Source organism: Vombatus ursinus, unplaced genomic scaffold (genome assembly GCF_900497805.2).
Source record: "Vombatus ursinus unplaced genomic scaffold, bare-nosed wombat genome assembly UNPS02011572.1, whole genome shotgun sequence".
Taxonomy (NCBI): Eukaryota; Metazoa; Chordata; class Mammalia; order Diprotodontia; family Vombatidae; genus Vombatus; species Vombatus ursinus.
The window spans coordinates 3,742,877-3,748,752 of NW_020951350.1; the positions used below are offsets into that span (position 1 = coordinate 3,742,877).

The following is a 5,876-nucleotide window of genomic DNA, read 5'->3' on the forward strand; positions in this document are numbered from 1 at the left end:
AGCAATATCAGAGTTCATGACCATGGATGTGGAACACTTGTGAGTGATAGCAAGATTAAGAATAAGTCCATCTCTATGTGAAGCTGGGTTAAGGGTGGGGGAATAAGTGATGGGGAAATGAGTGTGCTAAGGAACTGAGGGACTAAGGAATTTGAGGAAGTATCAATATGTATGTTAAAGACTGTGAGGGAGGCATTGAATTCATCAAACAAAGAGAATGTCCTGGAAGTCGGGTAGACAAGTTATCAGAATCTTAACTGGGTGATAAATCTAAATGAACCTCAAAGAACAAAGATACTGCGTGGTGGTAGAGAGAGCCTGGGGGCAGCTAAGTGGTGCAGTGGATACAGCAACAGCTTTGGAGTCAGGGGGACCCGAGTTCAAATCCGGTCTCAGACACATAACACTTACTAGCTATGTGACTCTGGCCAAGTCACTTAACCCCAATTGCCTCACTCCTCCCCACTCCCCCCCAAAAAAAGAGAGAGACAGTGCACCTGGAAGTGGCAATGGGATGAAAGTATTTCCACTCCCTACTAGGTCCCTCACCAGGACCAATGAATCTGGGAGAGAAAGAAAGAAAGAAGCACTTATTAAGCACCTAATATCTGCCAGATACTGTGCTAAACACTTTACAAATATAATCTCATTTGATCCTCGTAACAATCCTGGGAGGCAAGTGGCTATTAATTATCCCCATTTTACATAAGAGGAATGAGGCAAATAGAGGTTGACTTGTCCAGGGTCACACAACTAGTATCTGAAGTATCTGAAATGAGGGCTTCCTGGCTCCAGGTCGAAGGCCTGTGCCACCTACTGCCTCTAGTGTAGTAAACCTGTTTCTAGACACACAGACCTTGCAGTTTCTATAATGTTCTTTTTTCCTTTTTCCTGGCCCCAGTGACTGATGGATTTTTTTCCTCCTGGCCCCAATTCATTCTATGGAGTGCAGCTATCCTTCCCTCCAATAGCTTAGAGGCTTGTCTTTGTGACATAATTTTAATCTCTTGGACTAAGGATAACTAATCCCTCCCCTTACTCTGTTGTAAAATGGGGGAGGGGAGAAAGTAGAGGTACACTGAAGGGGCTCATAGTTTCCATCAGTAGAGAGCTATGTAGTTTAACTTTACAGATGTTTCTTAAACTATGCTGCAAGGAACCCTGAAACATCTCAAGTTTGTTTTAAATTAACCTTATGCTTTTGCTCACAGGAATGAAAAATTACTATAGAGGATTTTACTATAAGGATTCTGCCAGTTCTGTTTAAAATGAAGGGTTTTACCATTATGGAAAAATATAGAAACCACTGCTCTAAAGCAACTGTTCTTAACCTGGGATCCACTCAGCAATCCAACCAAACTGGCCTTCTCTCTGTTCCTCCATCTCATCTCCTATTTCCATGCCTTTGCACGGCCTGTCCCTCATGTCTGGAACTGACTCCTTCCTATGACATATAATCCGTCTCTTCTTTTATGATGCAGCTTAAGTACCATCTTCAACACGAAGTCTTTCCTAATCCCAATAGTTGGAAGTTTACTTCCCTCTCAGATTACCTTGGTGATGTCATCTCCTTCCACGGATTTAATTATCATCTCTCTGCTGGTGATTCTCAAAACTACTTATCCTGTCTACTCCATCTCTCTCCCAACCCTTCTCAATTCTAGTGCCCAGCCTCTTAATTATTCCCTATTTATCCTGTACTGTACATAGCTTGTTTGTACATATGTTTGTTTGCTGTCTCCCCCATTAGACTGTGTTTAGGTGTTTAATATTTATTGACTACTGAATTAACTTGTACAAACATGTATTTATTTTCTATTTCTGCTGCATGTATTTTATATGTACTTGTCTCCTCTGTTTGATTATTAGTTCACTGCATATAGGGATTAGTTTGCTCTATGTACTTCTATCCCTAGCACCTAGCACAGTGCCTGGCACACAGCAGGAACTTAATATTTGCTGAGTGACTGACTGAACTATGTGCAAACATTGTGTAACATTCTTTTAATACCTCCAGTGGAGGCAAATCTTCATCCTTTGAGAGTGGATTTGATCTCTGCAAACAGTGAAAAATTAATCTCAGAATTAAGCCCAACTACTTCCTCTCCCTCACCCCCTCATTTCAGTTCTAAGCTAGTTCGATCTACTTACAGCATCTTGAGTCTTTCCCCTTTTTCCATTCATAAGGCTACCACCCTAGTTCAGATCCTTATCACCTTTAACTTGGACTACTGCAAAAACCTCCTAATTGGACTGCCGGCAGATAGTCTTTCTCCTCTCCAATCTAACCTCCACAGAGCTGCCAAATTAAAATAATCTTTCTAAAGCACAATTCCAATCACATCACTTCTCTGCTCGGTCTTCAGTAACTCCCTATTGTATTTAGGAGAAAATACAAACTCCTCATCTTGGAATTTAAAGCCCTTCATGATCTAGTTCTAACCTACCTTTCCAGGTTTATTTCTTATTATCCTTAATGCACTCTCTTCTAAAGAGATTTACTTGACATTTCCTAAAACTCAACACTCCATCTCAAGGCTCCTTGCTTTTAACACTGTCCTTAATATATGGAATGTATTCATCTCAACCTCTTAGAATTCCTAACTTCCTTCAAAGATCAGCTCATACCTCACCTCCTTCAGGAAGCCTTTCTTGATACCCTCACTTGTTAGTGCTCTAACCTGCCTCAAATAATCGCTGATCCTCATATGTTGCATCCTCTTTCCCAAAACAAGTTCCTTGTGTCATTTTTTTACTTTTTATCTCCACTACCTGTTGGATCAATTAATGTGGGTGGATCTGGCAAATAACCTTCTTGGTCAAAAACTAGGTGTAACTGAATAAAATACAACTATTTTTATTTTGTTTCTCAAACTGTCCCCAAAGGTAATTCTGAAAAAATACAAAAAGCATTTTAAACAGCATTTCTGCAATAGAATGCAGTCTTCAAAAGAGGCTATGAAGGATAATAATTATTTGGAGATAATTAATGAATTTGTAAAAAATTTACCTCATTATTTTTTAATAACACCTCTTACTCTTTCTTCCCTGATCCAAGAAAAAAATAAGTAACAAAGCTTTCTATCACTGAGAAATCTATAAGGAGATTTAGGAAAGGTCGGAGACTAAGCATCACACAATTGGGTTTTGCTGATATTTGTGCTTGCCTTTATTATATATTCATTCACCTACCCTCCTTAAAACAGGGAAATGATTCTTTCCCTTCTCAAACTTTTTGATCTCAGGACCCCTTTATACTGAAAAATTGAGGACTCCAGAGAGCTTTTGTTTACCTGAGTTACATCTACTAATATTTACCATATCAGAAATTAAAACTAATAAATTTTAAAATGTTACTCATTTTAAAATAACAATAAATCCACTACATAATCATATGAATAACACTTCAATGAAAAAATAATCATATTTTCTGAAACAAAAATTAGAAGACTGTCACTGTTTTACATGGTTTTGCAAATCTCTTTAAAATCTGGCCTAAGAGAAAACAGTTGGATTATCATATCTGCTTCTGCATTCAATGTGTTACAATATGTTCTTTTAGCTGAAGTATATAAAGAAAATGCAGCCTCATGCAGTTAGAAAAGAAAAGAGTATTTTAATAGCTCTTTCAGATAACCATGGACATTCTTTGATACACCAAAATTACACCAAAACTGGACAAATGGTAATTTCTTAAAAGTTAGTTCCAATGTGGAACCTGGAAAACTCCACTGTATACTCAAGAGAATAGGAATAAAAAGTTAAATAACAACTTAGTATTATTATGAAAATAATTTTCACCTGTCAAGTCATCTGAAAGGTCTCATGGATCTCCAGAGGTCCAAAGACCATGCTTTAGGACTGATGTTTTAACCTATACGACAAAAACAGCATGAAAGTAGAAAAGTCCTTACAGGACATTTGATGGAACCTCTTCATTTACTAAGGCCCAAAAAAGATAAAATGGCTTGCCTAAAAAGACATAGCTTATTAAGTTACAGAGGTAAGATGTTAAAACAGATCCTCTGACTTCAAATTCTTAAGAGAAAGCCTATGTTTAAAACGGTCAGTCATCTCCAGAAACTAAGGGGCAATTGTCTCATTGAAGCCAAAATCAGATACATAGTAGCATTTACTATGTGACGCCCCCCTATGCGACTAACATGTCAGTGTCCTCATCTATAAAATGAGGCTAATAATAACAGAATTCATACAGGTAAAGCACTTGACAAACTATAAAGAACTACATAAATCCTAACCAGTAGTAGCAGTAGGCCTCTTATCAAGAGAGTTCTATCAGACCTCAACATCTTGCTAATATTTTAGAGACACCAAAGTGGTGCAGTGGACAGAATGGATAGTGGATTGAACCTGAATCCACATCTGGCCTCAGAGACTTCCCGGCTGTGTGTCCCAGGGCAAATCACTTAACCTTTCTGTGCCTTAGCTTCCTTCTCTGTAAAACTAAAAATAATAACTGCCTCCCAGGGTTGTTGTAAAGAAAATCTATGATATAATATTGGTTAAATGCTTTGTAAATTTTAATGAAACATACAAATGCCATTATTTTGAGAGAAAAGGGGAAGTAACATTTAAAAGGGAGATAATCCAAAGCACCCTTTGCACCTTCGGAATTACCACTTGCATTTACATACAGGAAAGAATAACAAAGTTATGCCCCAACTAAGAGTCTGCCTTCTGTTGCCCACACTAAGAGGTCATTTCTTCTCAAGGTCTGACCTGCTCCCTGCTCCAGAGAATGCTTGTGCTTTGTTACTGAGTTTGGCTGGTTTGTTCGCAGAGGCAGGAAAACCCATTAGAAATACAACAGGTCCAGAAACTTACAAATATCCCACCTCCCCCCCAAAAAAATGGATACAGAAGTGGATGCCCAAGAGATAGAGGAAAGCAGCCTCAGTTTCCCAGAGGTCCTGGCCCTCACTTGCATTCCCTTGCCCCGACACGTGGACCAAGCTCCACAGCGCCCCACGTCCTCCCCTTGCCCCGCTCCAGGGAGCCCTCCCCCAGGGGCCAGCCAGGTGGTGGACACAGCTAGTCCAGAAAAGTAAAGAGGAAACGGCCAAGTCCCAGGGGTCAGGACGTCGGACAAAACTGGTGGGGGGGGGAGGGAGAGGGGGGAGGGTCTCCTGTGGGAGTGGTCGGGGAGAGGGGGGAGAGGCGGGGCCTCGTACGGAGGGTGAGAGGACCACCCTCTACAAGGGAGGCGCCGGGGACGGGGGACAATGATGGCGAAGCCACCGGTGGCAGGGCCGACAAGGCCCCGGGAGCTACAGCCGGAGCCCCGCTCCGAAACTCAACGCCCCTACCTTCCATTTCCCTCCCAGTAGCAAACAGAGGAGACCTGCGCAGCCCCCAGAATTCCCGGCGCCCGGGGCAGCCACCAGCGTCCCTTCCCGTGCGCAGCCGCAGACCTAGCAAATTCCCCCCCCCCCCGCTCCCCGCGCCTTAATAATGCGTCACCCACCGAACTCCCCAATCGCAAGCTGCCGGGACTTGACAGGGGTAGCTCCGCCCCCAGCAGTTTCCCCTAGACCTGAGCTGGCGGGATTACGTCCTCCATCACTGAGGCCCCGCCCCTTTGCGTGCGTAGATTACTGCACGTCTCCCTCCGCCAATCAGATGTCGTTATAAGAATCCAATTTCTGTATCCTCCCCCGAGGCAGAAGTAGTCAAAAAGTCCTCTCCAGTTAAACCAAGGCACTGAGCAAATAGATACATTCCTTCTATGTGTCAATAAGCTGGGGATACAAGAAAAGCGGATTTGGAATGAAAAAAAGGAATTCCTCTCTCCCCATCTCCCACTGAAAACCTGTCGATAAACATTTATTAATCAAGTACTATGTTCCAGGCACTGT

General features: G+C 41.8%; 1 protein-coding gene across 2 annotated transcripts in view; it reads right to left on the reverse strand.

Moving 5' to 3' along the window:
• The window catches only part of SIL1 (SIL1 nucleotide exchange factor), a 268,182-nt gene extending 262,756 nt beyond the window's left edge, over positions 1-5,426 (reverse strand). For both annotated transcript variants that reach the window (XM_027856499.1, XM_027856498.1), the window contains exon 1: positions 5,328-5,426. The gene's annotated coding sequence lies outside the window, so the exon portion shown is untranslated. The remainder of the gene's footprint in view (positions 1-5,327) is intronic.
• Positions 5,427-5,876: the final 450 nt, after the last annotated feature.